Source organism: Carassius carassius, chromosome 14 (assembly GCF_963082965.1).
Source record: "Carassius carassius chromosome 14, fCarCar2.1, whole genome shotgun sequence".
In the NCBI taxonomy this organism is placed as follows: domain Eukaryota; kingdom Metazoa; phylum Chordata; class Actinopteri; order Cypriniformes; family Cyprinidae; genus Carassius; species Carassius carassius.
This window is the reverse complement of record NC_081768.1, coordinates 23,298,139-23,311,160: the sequence shown is the minus strand read 5'-3', so window position 1 is coordinate 23,311,160 and position 13,022 is coordinate 23,298,139. Positions and strand designations below refer to the sequence as shown.

The following is a 13,022-nucleotide window of genomic DNA, read 5'->3' as shown; positions in this document are numbered from 1 at the left end:
GCGTTGAACTTTCTGGCATTACTTGAACACACCAATTCTTCTGCTAAGCAGACCTATATAAGTAAGAGCTGACATTTTTCTATGTCACACACGGTGCCTCAGATTCTGGTTGGTTAAAACATGCTTTATGAATATGACTTTCTATCTGGAATTAGAGTACAGAGAGTCTCGCCAAAAACTGCTGTTTATAAGCTTATAAATAGCAAAGTCCCTTTAAGGCGAGTCATGTCACTCGGCGGCCATCTTTGAAATGGGGAAGCATCAAATTCTTCAAAACTGTTCACTAAGCTTACAATTAAATTTTATATTTGAAATCACCAATGAAATCTGACAACACCTGTCTCATGATTAGCGATTGGCTCTTTTGCTCAGAAGGCGGGGCTTTGTCGATAGAGCGGCCATATTGATTGATGTATTTTTAAAACTATATGAGTGACACGTCTTGGGTATTCTGTAGTCTTTATAGTATTAAATGATTACCATTCTATAGTATTCTACATGCTTTATCACTGTAAAAAATAATTCAGTGGCTTAGTAAATTTCACAAAAATAAAGAGCTATATTAACTTAATAAAATCTTTTGAAATCATTTAAGTGATATTTTGAGTGGGTCAGGTTAAAAAAAAAAGAATTAAAAATCCAACAGGTAATTTCTCTAAAATTGACATATATTATTTAAGTGTATTTAAAAATAAGTATTCAACTAACTAATTATATTTTTAATAAACCCTCCGGTGAATTCTAATATAAATATTTGATAATTATTTACTTGTACTGATCTGTTTTAGAAACTAAAATTATTAAGTATTTCCTACCAATTTTCCTAAATAAAGTGCCATCTTAATCAACGACAGTTTAAATAAATTGAGTAAATTTCGCGGCTAAAGTGATCACGTGTGCAGCTCCGCAGAAAAAAAAAATCTGCTTTCCTCAGCAACGACGTCGACTAGCCATACTTTATTAAAAAGATAATAATAATAAGCATTTCCTAACAATTGTCTTTGTATTTTACATCATCTTAAACCAGTTTCGCAGATATTTTAAAGAATGTTGGTTAACACACAGTTGAAGGTTGCCATTGACTTTTCATAGTATATATATGTTTTTCCTACCATGGAAGTCAATGGCAACTTTCAACTGTCTGTTAACCAACATTATTTAAAATATCTTTTGTGTTCAACAGAAGAAAGAAACTCGTACAGGTTTGGGACAATTTGAGGGCGAGTACATTATGTCAACATCTTCTTTTTGGGTGAACTATCCCTTTAATATTGATGTAAGTGTTGCTTTATTTTTCTATGGTTTAATGTTGAGTGTGACTGCAAATGGCTGTTATGCACCAGGAACAAAGTAAGATGTCATTTCTCTTATGGCTATCGTATTTCACATGCAATCTACTTGAATATTAAGATGGATGAAATGTTTCATAAGGTTTAGTCATTCCCCTTATGGCTACTTTACATTTTTTTAATTTTGCAATCTACTTGAATATTAAGATGGATGAAATGTTTCATAAGGTTTAGTCATTCCCCTTATGGCTACTTTACATTTTTTAATTTTGCAATCTACTTGAATATTAAAATGGATGAAATGTTTCAAAGGTTGATTTTAGACTTTGTCTAATGTTTAATTGACAAATAAATGTTCAATTAAAAATGTGTTTCTTTCTTTATTTGGTTTTATCATATTCATTGTAAAGGGTAAATAGTGTAAAAAAAAAAAAAAAAAAAGTGAATGCAACATTTTGATAATTTATAGTCCAATATTAAGTTAAATTCACTTTTGCATTTAGTAAATATAGCACATTTGTTTGGTTAAATTTCATCTAATATTTCAATTATATCTACTCAATATTTTTTGTTTATTTGACATAGAATTACAGTTGTGGTGTTTTATAATTTTGATTATATCTAATTCATTTTATTTCTCATATAAAGTAATTCAGTTATTCAGATTTACTAAAATATTTTACTGACATTTACTCAATTTAAACAGTATATTTCATTGATTTCACAGCTTAAAAATGGAGTAAAAATGTAAAAATGTAAAAAAAATTTAAAAGTGTAAAAATGTTTCACCAAAAAAATGGAGTAAATAATTTATATTTATATTAATAAACTTTTTACAGTGTAAGCACTAATAAACAGCCAATATGCTAGCTAATATGTATGTCAGCAGTTAATAGTTTAAACTAAAGTGTTATCAAAATGTATGTTTTTCTGGTTCAGGTTTAATTAATAATTACCAGCCCTGCTAAAGCGCCATAAAACTAGTTTAGTAGACTCGTGTGCTATATTTCAAGCTTCTAAAGACATACAATAGCCTAGATCAAAACGTAATAAATGACTAATCTTCCCCTCAGCTATTGCTCTAAATGAACTGTGATTGGTTGTTGGACATGTCAGTCAAATGACCTCATGGGTGGGCCTTGGCCAATGAAAGCTGCCATGAATTCCAGGCCTTCAGCCTGTTAACTTTGTAACTACATGTCGACTAGCAGTCATTAGAGTATTAGTAGACTGTCTGCTTAATAACTTCTAACACTTTATTTTGTTCGGTCCACAACATACAACACACTGACTATGAGAAACTTTACAAGCATGCCAACTTATTATACTAACCCTTAAACCTACCCTGAGAGTTAGTAGACATGTTGTTGCAAATTAATGAGAATAAGTTGACATGTAGTTACAAAGTTAATCAAAATAGAGGACTTTCAAAATAAAGTGTAACCTTCATTTTAAATTCAGATGTTAAAATATAACTTTCTGTTTCCATTTAACTTCAGGCTTATTGGGCCTTCAAAATCTTGAGTATAAATCTTTACACTATGTACAATCTTTCTAGGTGAGCTTTCCTTATCACCTGTCTCAGTTTTACAGCCACAAACAAACAGCCCAATCGCAGTATCTGCTCTTGAGAAGACTTTAACCAGCTCTAAAAGCATAAAGCACAGTGATTACAGATCCCCCTAAAACCAAATATACTCGCGTGTAACAGCTTGTTTGCAACATTTAGCCTCATTAAGGGCTGCAGGCTTTTTAATTAGGTTATCTGAAAAGGGATTTAGGATCTTACGCAAGTTCCTTTATTAGGTTAAAACCTAACTGACCGTGATTTTTGCATGACTTCCAGATCTGTGGACTCAGGTCAGTGGGCTTCCTAACCTCACAGTTGAAAATAGACTCGGCACATGTGCGGCAGTCATGTTGCTTAAACGCTTGTTGTGTAAGTGACTAATTCTAGTTAACGATTAAGCTTTATTTTCTGGTTTCTGTGTGGAGTTTATTGGTTAAACAAAGGAGCTGCATTCTAAAAAAGCCTGTCAAGGTCAGTTGAGTGTTTCGGTCCACTTTTCTGTATACCACACACTATTTGGACTCTATCACGAGCCCTTTTAAAAAAAGCGATTGGGCACAGATATGTATAATCAGTGTTTACTTATTTACTTTCTAGCAAGTGAGCGAGAGAAACAGACGTTTGTGTGTTTTAGTGTGTGTGTACTGTTGGCAGACGTAGAAGGATCTCTTTGCTCGGCCTGAGGAGCGAGGAGGATGCTTACAAACACACACACATGGCAGAGAGCTCCCTCAGTCCCACTCCATGAATGACCTGCCTCAGTCTCCGCATAAAGACGATCTATGAGACAGATCGCCTGGTCTGCCGGGTCACGTGACCTGTGAAGGAGTCATTGATGACAGTGCTACAGGATAGAGCTCTGCTCAATGGCATGAGCTACAGTACCAGGGAAAAACTGGGGAGGGAAATGAACAGCCACTGCTATTTAAAAGTGGGTTACTTGGATGCTACGCCACACATAACAGTGATAAATCAGCACTATAGTTAGCATAGCATAGCTCTGTGCACACCCACACTGTCAATATTTAGGTGACCCACATCCCTGCCTGTATATGCTTTCCTAAAGGCGTTGTAAGGCTTTCTTTGTGGAACTGCATACAGGAAATGTCCCGTTATCAGACAGATCTCAATCAAATTGGTGTACTGAGATGAAACACCTGTATGTGTGACAGTACAGAATCTGTAAACAGGCAGCTTCATAATTCTGAACTGATTTTGCTTAAAGTTGACATGAAAGTAAAATGGTCATAGATAGGGTTGGGTATCGTTTAAATTTGAACGATTCCGATTCCGATTCCGATTCCTTGTTTCGATTCCGGTTCCCAACGATTCTCGATTCCGATTCTTTTAAGAGGCAGGGTCAAAAAAAGTTTAAGATATTTTAAATGAGCTTAGCCAACTGTCTTTCTGAAGAAAATAGTCTGACCTTCTCCATCAATTTGAATTCTATGAACTTTTTACTTTTTATTAACTTTACTAATTTCTCACAGGGCTGTTTTCAACTACAATATAAATATCAAATCTATGAACTTGAATATTATATAAATATTATTAATTATTATGAATATATTTTCACAGGGGTACACTTTCCTCAAGAGAGCTTTATTTTTGAAAACCTCACAAACATTTACACATGACAGTGTATGATACTGCAGGTACTTAAACATTACCTTGCTCCCACTGATGGGCTAACCTGGTGCAGTGTAGTCACTGCGGTGCCAGGCTGGGGGTCGGAGCCAGAGGAAGAGGCAGCGGAGGACGGTCGGCGCAGCGCGTCAAATACAGGGCACACATTTACTTGCACTCCATGACATCGGAGGTGCTTTTTCATGTTTGACGTGCACCCTCCTATGCACGAAACAATCTTGCTGCAAATGTTGCATTTTGCCGAGATTTCGTTTTGTTTCGAAAAGTGAAGCCACACTTTGGACCGCCGACGCACGCTGTCCATGTTCGATCGCTCGTTATACCAAAACTTCCGGTGGACGCTTCTTTGTTGGTGTTCAGCGGTTTCTTCTTCCGGTCGGCGCCGGGCGGACTGTGAATCGAAACTTTTTTTTCTCTTTCTTTTAAGCTTTAGGAATCGAAACTAGGAATCGAGATTAAAACTTTTGAACGATACCGGGAAAATCGCAAAGCTAGTCCCGGTTCCACTCGATACTCGATACCCAACCCTAGTCATAGATCTTATTGTGAAAGATTCATCCATCTACTGTATAAGTTTTTTACATATATAGTCCAGTTAAATCCCACCCCTTTTTTTAAAATCGACTGCAAGCTTGCAATCATTTTTGAGTGCAACTTCCACATGCCCCCCCCCTAAAAAAGTGAAAGTGACGTGACATTCAGCCAAGTATGTTGACCCATACTCAGAATTCGTGCTCTGCATTTAACCCGTCCGAAGTGCACACACACACACTGTGAACACACACCCAGAGCAGTGGGCAGCCATTTATGCTTCAGCGCCCGGGGAGCAGTCGGGGGTTCAATGCCTTGCTCAAGGGCACCTAAGTCATGGTGTTGAAGGTGGAGAGAGAACTGTACATGCTCTCCCCCCACCTACAATTCCTGCCGGCCCAAGACTTGAACTCACAACCTTTCAATTGCAAGTCCGACTCTCTAACCATTAGGCCACGGAAAATCCAATTCAACAAAAAATCCAATTAACAACTGAGGAAAAGAACCAAGTACGGATGTATGTCACGATGTGGAAAAGGGACCTGTTACTAATTCATTTTTATAGCAATTAAATTTTTACACTAAACAGTATCAAAAAGATTTATTGTACAAAAAAATGTCCTTACAATCCAATAATGCGATGTTTATTTTTTTTTTTTTAGAATAAGTTTATATCACACAAATTTAGCCAATCAGAAAAGATTAACCTGCTCTCTGCCTGTCAAATATTTTGAATATGAAAAGCAGAAAAGTGGGATTTTGGAGAGTTCAGTGTGTATTTCTTATAGCTTATGCATGTTAATATTCAAAACAAAAAAGTACATTTAGAACTCATAAATTACATTATTGCCAGCATTTTTATAGACTGACGGGCATGTTTATTACCCTCAGTTTGAATCCCGTCTCTAACCCTGCTTATGGGTTAAGGCCTGTTGAAGCCAGATGAAGTGCTTTGCAGGGAGGGTGGGATCTTATGCTTTCAAAACTAGCTTGCTAATGGTAGCCTGTCTGATATTGCCTACACTACCTTTAAGATATCTCTGTGTCCATGTTGATTGCTTCCTTGTTATAAAAAATGTAAGTGAAAAAGAGTCCAAAATTCACAGTATGCTAAAAGATGAGAAGTGCACATCAATGTAGACTTTACTATGTCACAAAGCCACAGGACAGGATCCATGAATGACAGTGAAGCCACACAACTCATGACAAGGCCAGCATGGCAGATGTAGATTGTCTAGATTTAATTCGTACCACACACATTCAAACAAACAAAAATAGTGACTTGAGTGACGTCTTCAGTATGCGCAATTACCATTGCAAATACAAGAACTTACTACGCCACCTACTATCAGAAATTAAATCTCGAATATTTTACCCATTGGTCTGAACAGTCATATTTGAATGAAAATTTTGCACCAAGTATTTGCGTTGATGTGAACAGGTCTCAATAACTGAATGCAATGAACCGAGTGGATACAGCAAAAATATAAATGTTAGCACATATCAGTACATGTTTACCTGAGCTATTTTTAACTCAGTAAGGAATGCATGCTGTTTACAGTATGATATCGCTATTTTCTGTTTATGTCGTATTAGGATATAGACCTGTTATGCTATTGCTGCATGTTTAACAAATCTAAATAGCACAGGTACAAGACTGACACTGACTGGATTAGTTATGGGCTGATTCTGTGTCAGTACATGAGGTGTGTGTGTGCGGACCGGCAGATAGAAGTTTATTTGTGGCGTGTTTGAGTGGGCGTGAGCATGAGCGTGTAGTGTGCATGGAGATAGGACATGGTTTATTTAAAGACATTCTTCCAATAGAATCCCTTTCGTGGTGTAACTCTCTTTGGCTCAGAGTCTGTTTAAGGGTCCGGTCTTGGTTCTCAAGGGCAATATCGGGCAGAGGGCAGCGTCCCAACCCCCCACTTCAAAAGCATGGGGCACTTCTTTTTAGAACTATACAGTCATTGCACAACAACTTGTAGATGTACTTGTAGATGTACAGTATGCACGTGAAGAAGGGGAAAAAAAGAAAAAAAAATTAAAATAAATCTGCTCACCATCTTTACAGACCTATATGGTTTTATTGTTTCTGAATAAGGCACCAATGCTGTTTTCCATACAGTTTTGGGAATAAGACCTGCAGCTTTAAAACAAAAAGACACAATCATAATTATCATGATTCATGCGCAATACTTAAAGGCTTCTAAAGTCATATGATAGCTTTCTGTGAGGAGCAGCATGAAAATATTCACAATTTTGTAAACTGGATTAACTGATTAAGTAATAATACGGTAATACTGTAGATTAGGGAACACATACAGTACTCACAGTTTTCCTTCAGTGAACTCTTAATTTGCTGTTTAGTTAGTAAGGTGGCTGTTGTAGTAGTTATGTTTAGGTATGGGGTAGGGTAAAGGGATCTATAATATGGTCATGCAAAATAATGCATTAATATGTGCTTTATAATTACTATAACAACTTAATAATAATAGTGTTAATAGTGTTAATAGTGTTCCCTAATCTAAAGTATTACCTAAAGGTCCCGCTTAATACTAGGTGCCTTAACTACTATGTCCTTACATGAAAAACGTATGCTTTTTAATATGCTTATTGTGTACATATTATATTGCAGGTCAGTATATTGCAGTATAATGCAGGTGTTTTTAAAAATACAAGTACAATGTAAAACAAGAATGCACACAATGAGTGCATTGTGTCAAATTAATTATTTAAATGTAAGCACATAGTACATAAGGACACTTAAATTAAACTGGGACCACCTAAATTCCTAACTCAAAATAACTCAAATTTCTTACATTTCAGTTTGTTCATCACAGAAACTACTGGATGGCTTCAGAAGAAGTTCTCCTTCTGTGTTATACAAATGAACAACAGTCATGCATGTTGGAACAAAATAAAGGTAAGAAATGATTTGGTAACACTTCAGTATAGGGATCAATTCTTGCTATTAACAAGCTGCTTATTGACATGAATATTGGAGGTTTATTAGTACTTAGAAAGCACATTTCCTGCATGCCCATATACATCTCTAATCCTGATTCCTACCCAATACCTAAACTTAACAACTACCTTAATAACTATTAATAAGCAATAATTAAATTTTCTGAGGCAAAAGGCATTATTAATAGTTAATAGCTAGAAAATGACCTTAAAATAAAGTGTGGCCAATGATTTTAAAGTATCAATCTCAAAAACAAATAAGACATTAGAATATTTTGAAGAACCTGTGTGGGGAAAGAAAGAGGGAAAGGGTGAAAAGAGAGGGATAATAAACATCCTGACATGCACAAACACTAATTTCCCTCGGAGACCTTATCAACGGCGTCTTTGTCTGAAAAGCGGTCGATATGAAATCTCAACATGACCACGCACCTTCCGCTTCGGTGTCCTCCACCCTACTTTCCCGTCAGACTCAACTTCACCTAATATCCGTAAAGAGCTCACCTCTGACCCTTTGAAACCTGAAGACCTTGTCTTTCTTTCTCACAAATGTTCCAGAGTGACGCTCTTGCCAGCTGCAAACCAGTGTCACCAGTAACACAGCAGATAACGGCCAAGCTCACACGCCTTCAGCGTAGCTACAGTAACGGTACAGTATAAACATTTTGGATGATTTTGTCCAATTACTTTGTGGTCCATAAACACATATTCATTCACACACAGACGCTCCTCCATCATAAACCAAGAGATCTCAAGGGTTTCTGTTGGGGAGCCGAACCAAATGTTTACTCAGTAATAACGCAAATGAGTACAGTTACCCACGTCACACTGCCAAGAAATTTCTGGAGGGTGTGTGCCAATTAAACGTCTTCAAATAAGGCTTCCACTTTTACGATCCACTGAATTTGTGTATATAGAGCAAAGAGCGGGAGTGTGTGTTTACTTGCAAACTATTAGACCACCACACTGAAGCATCTTTTCCACATTTCTGGCCGTAAACTTTACTGTTTTGATATTGTAAATAGTTTATATAAGCGAATGTTACTCAATTCAGATTTGCACTGATCACCTGGCCGTACAGAATTTTATACTTTTTTCTTTTTCTTTTCTTTTTTTTTGTGCTGATTTTGGGACATTCTCTGGAATTGACACGTTATCTTTTAAACAGTGTAAAATGTTTAGCTGAGAGTACTCCCTTTGTGAAAAGTACACTTAAGCATGCTTTTAAATAATGTATTAAAAATATATAGTTAAGTGCAAACTGAATGTAATGTTTTCAGACACTTAAATTCATTTGAACTGCAATTAAATGAAAATGTATTATAGTTTAAGGGCTTAAATAGATCTTTATATCTCATTTCATAATTACGTTAGTAAAATACATTGTGTATTGCCTGAACTCAAATATTCCTTAATATAATTTCTATTGAAAATATATTTGTAATTTCACATCTATAATGATTAAATTGCAATTAAGTGCATTGAAAATTACTTCTTAAAACTGTACTTTAAGGCATGGTGTCCCCAAAAAAGAAAATTCTGTCAAGATTTACTCACCTTCAAGTTGTTCCGAACCTGCATAAGTATTTTTACTCCCTTCTGCTAAACACAGAAGAAGATATTTTGAAAAATGTTGGTAACCAAACAGCTGACGGTAGTCATAAACTTCTATGAAATGCAAAAAAGGCAATGGCTACCGTCAGCTGTTTGGTTACTAACGTTCTTCAAAATATATATTTTTTTTTGCTGAACAATGAAAGAAACACATACAGTTTTGGAATGACATGCGGGTGAGTAAATCATAACAGAATTTTCATTTTTGAGGGAACTATCACTTTAAGTGTTCAGAAACATAGTTGTGAAAGTCTACTCTTGTTAAGTACAAATTCAGTTCATTAATATTATTTTTTCTGCAAGTACAGTTTTTTTATGTACTTTTATGATTTGAAATATACTACAAGTGCACATTCAATATGACCAAGCAAGCACACATTTCTGCCTGACAATCTCCAAAAACTTTACGAATAACGAAGTTAGTATCTGCAAACAACACTGAAATTGTACCGATATAACTGTGACTAAACGAATACGTATTTGTGATTCATACATGAATGTCATACTGTACAGTACGTTTCTCAGGATCAAACACAAATTTGTCACATCTTTTATTACAGCTTGAGTACTTCCTTATCACAAAGCTGAGCTTCACCCAATCTAACAAAACAACTACACAATACATGCATTGTAATACTTCACAGCCACCGCACACGCTCCATAAGGCAAGGCAGGCTGTTAGTTTCTGTGTGAGAATAAAGAATTGTAAGTTAAGTAAATACTCATATCTTTCTTACTGTCCATTTGAAGTACAAATAAAAGTTCCTTGCAGTCTTAAAGCACAAGGAGCATTGCCTCAAAACAAATCAGATCAGAACTGCGGATTTGGTCTATTTTGGAGCTCCATTCACAGTTGTCCAGGGTCTGTTTGTCTCGACCTCAGAAGGAACATCTTGAGCAAATGTAAACTTGAGACAATGACAAAGACAATGAAGAGTCTTGGGGAAGCCTGGCCAAACAACAAGGGAGGTATCCGGTATAGAGGGAATTACTGGGTCAAGCTCAATGGATTTTTTTTTTGAGTTTTATATATATGTTATTTTAAGTCATCAAAATGCTTTAGAAACAGTGTCCCAAAAAGTATTTGTAAATTCAGTATTGTAAGTGATTTCAGTAAATGCCACTGAATTAAATATCAAAGCTAGTGGCTAGAGCAAACAAATACAGATGAGTTTTAATCAGCTGGTGTTTTTTAATGGATGTATAGTGTTGTTCACACAGGTGTCCAGCAGAATAACCACAGCGTTAACCATCAGCCCCCCCCCTCCCCCCATAATTCATTTATTCAACTAATCAAAAACAGTAAAAATATTGCAAAATATTACTACAGTAAAAAAAAAACTCTATTTGAATGCATATTTAAAATGCAGTTTATTCCTGTGATGCAGAGCTGAATTTCCAGCATCATTTCTCCAGTCTTCAGTGTCACATAATCCTTCAGAAATCATTCTCATACGCTGATTTGCTGCTCAAGAAACATTTCTGATTGTAATGTTGAAAATTTGTTTGCTGCCTTATATTGTTTTGAAACCCATAATACACAGCATTTATTAATATTATTAAGAATTTAACATTTTTATTCAACATAGACACATTTGCTAAAAAGTTACAAAAAGATTTACAAAAAAAAAGTGTTACAAATAGATATTTATTTCCAAATAAAAGCTGTTCTTTCCAACTTTCTATTCATCAAAAAAATGTTGTATCAAAAAACTGTTGAATCAAATCAGCATATGAGAATGATTTCTGAAGGATCATGTGACACTGAAGACTGGAGTAATGATGCTGAAAATTCAGCTTTACATCACAGGAATAAATTGCATTTTAAATATGCTTTCAAATAGATATGTTTTTTTTTATTGTAGTAATATTTTACAGTATTTTTACTGTTTTTGTGGAGAAGCTGTGTTTAATTGTGAAAGTGAAACTACTTAGTTTGACCTTCCAGAAGAGGACACAACTAGAAATCAGTGGTTAAGTTGTATTTACAACACTGTTAGGACAGATCAACTGTCTGCACATTTTACGGAGGACTGTTCCTGGGAAGGCTGTGCAGACAGGCTGTTTCTATAAAGTGGGGCAATTCCAACTTTGTAAGGACAGTCTGGCGCTTCTGACTCACAGCCTGTAAGTACGTTTACATATTTAAAGAATTTGCCAGTAATGATTCAAACGTGAGTTTTGAGCAGTGTAGAGCAGCGCTTGTTATTTGTCGTTTCTCAGGCCGATCCTCCCTATTCGCAAAGCACGCAAGCTGCGTTGGGCCCCTTGCTCTCAAAGATGATTTAATTTTAGTTTTGTTTTTCATTTCTTTTAATGCAGTGCGCTGTCGCCCTTTTTACATAAAAATCAGACAAATCATGCAACGTGAATTTCATACAGTGTCTTACTTGAGACAAAAAACAAAACAAGCAAACAAATGGTTGAAAACGTAACCAATCCCACTCCACCCCAACCTCGCCGACACGTTTCAGAAAGGCAGGACATAGAGGAGCAACAATAATGTACATTATGTGGAAAATAGTGTTTTTTGAACCTTAAACTGCATACACACATTGCATTACACCAAATACACAAAATGATGTTCCTTTTAGCAACATCATATGACTCCTTTAATTATTATTTGGTTAGTAATTATTATTACTAACCCCACAAACTTACACATACCAGAAACCCTTTTTACATTTCAAAATAATACAACGTTAAACACTAACAGATCTCCGTCTATATTAATATCGAGCAAAAACACATGAAATAACACCCTCCTTTAACAATCAGAAGCAAAGCATGCTGGGAACAAGAAATCTGCTGTAACTCATCCCGTGAATGTGTGTATGTATGCGTGTCCACATTTATATGGGAACATCTATGTGCAATACCTACTCAACAAAGGATCGAACAATGAGTATTTATTTTTGTCTTCTTTTCTAAATGTATGTGTATGTGTCAATATATAGCTATATCGTTGATGCATATATTGCTGTATACTGAAAAAAAATATAAGCACTAGTGTCAAATATATGGAAATGTATAATAAATCGCATTACATTTTGCAGTATATTAACATATATATATTTTTTGTTTCGTAAGGGCATCACCCATTGTTAGCAGCAATAACGTTTCAACACAACTCACATGTGCAGATCAACCAGTTTAGGAAGTGCTCTTATAATGATATTAGCGGTATTATAATATGTGACATTCTTCACTGAGCTGAGGATGTGTCCAGGGTCAGGAAACTGACTCAAGCAGGGAAACACACTCTACTGGACTTATCCTGCCCTTTATGGATACTGTCGCCGCCGGGCCACCGTCTGTCGGCCTGTAAACGGTGACCTCCGCACATCATGAGTAAATATTTGCTATTTGGTGAAATATTCAAGAGTTAGAGCCAAAGCTGC

The 13,022-nt window shown here is 35.8% G+C and overlaps 1 long non-coding RNA gene across 1 annotated transcript; it reads left to right on the top strand.

The window, feature by feature from the left end:
• Positions 1-1,065: 1,065 nt before the first annotated feature.
• On the top strand, positions 1,066-1,658 carry LOC132156609 (uncharacterized). Its single transcript, XR_009437479.1, has 2 exons — positions 1,066-1,431; positions 1,518-1,658. It is a non-coding gene; the product is annotated as an uncharacterized LOC132156609 (long non-coding RNA).
• Positions 1,659-13,022: the final 11,364 nt, after the last annotated feature.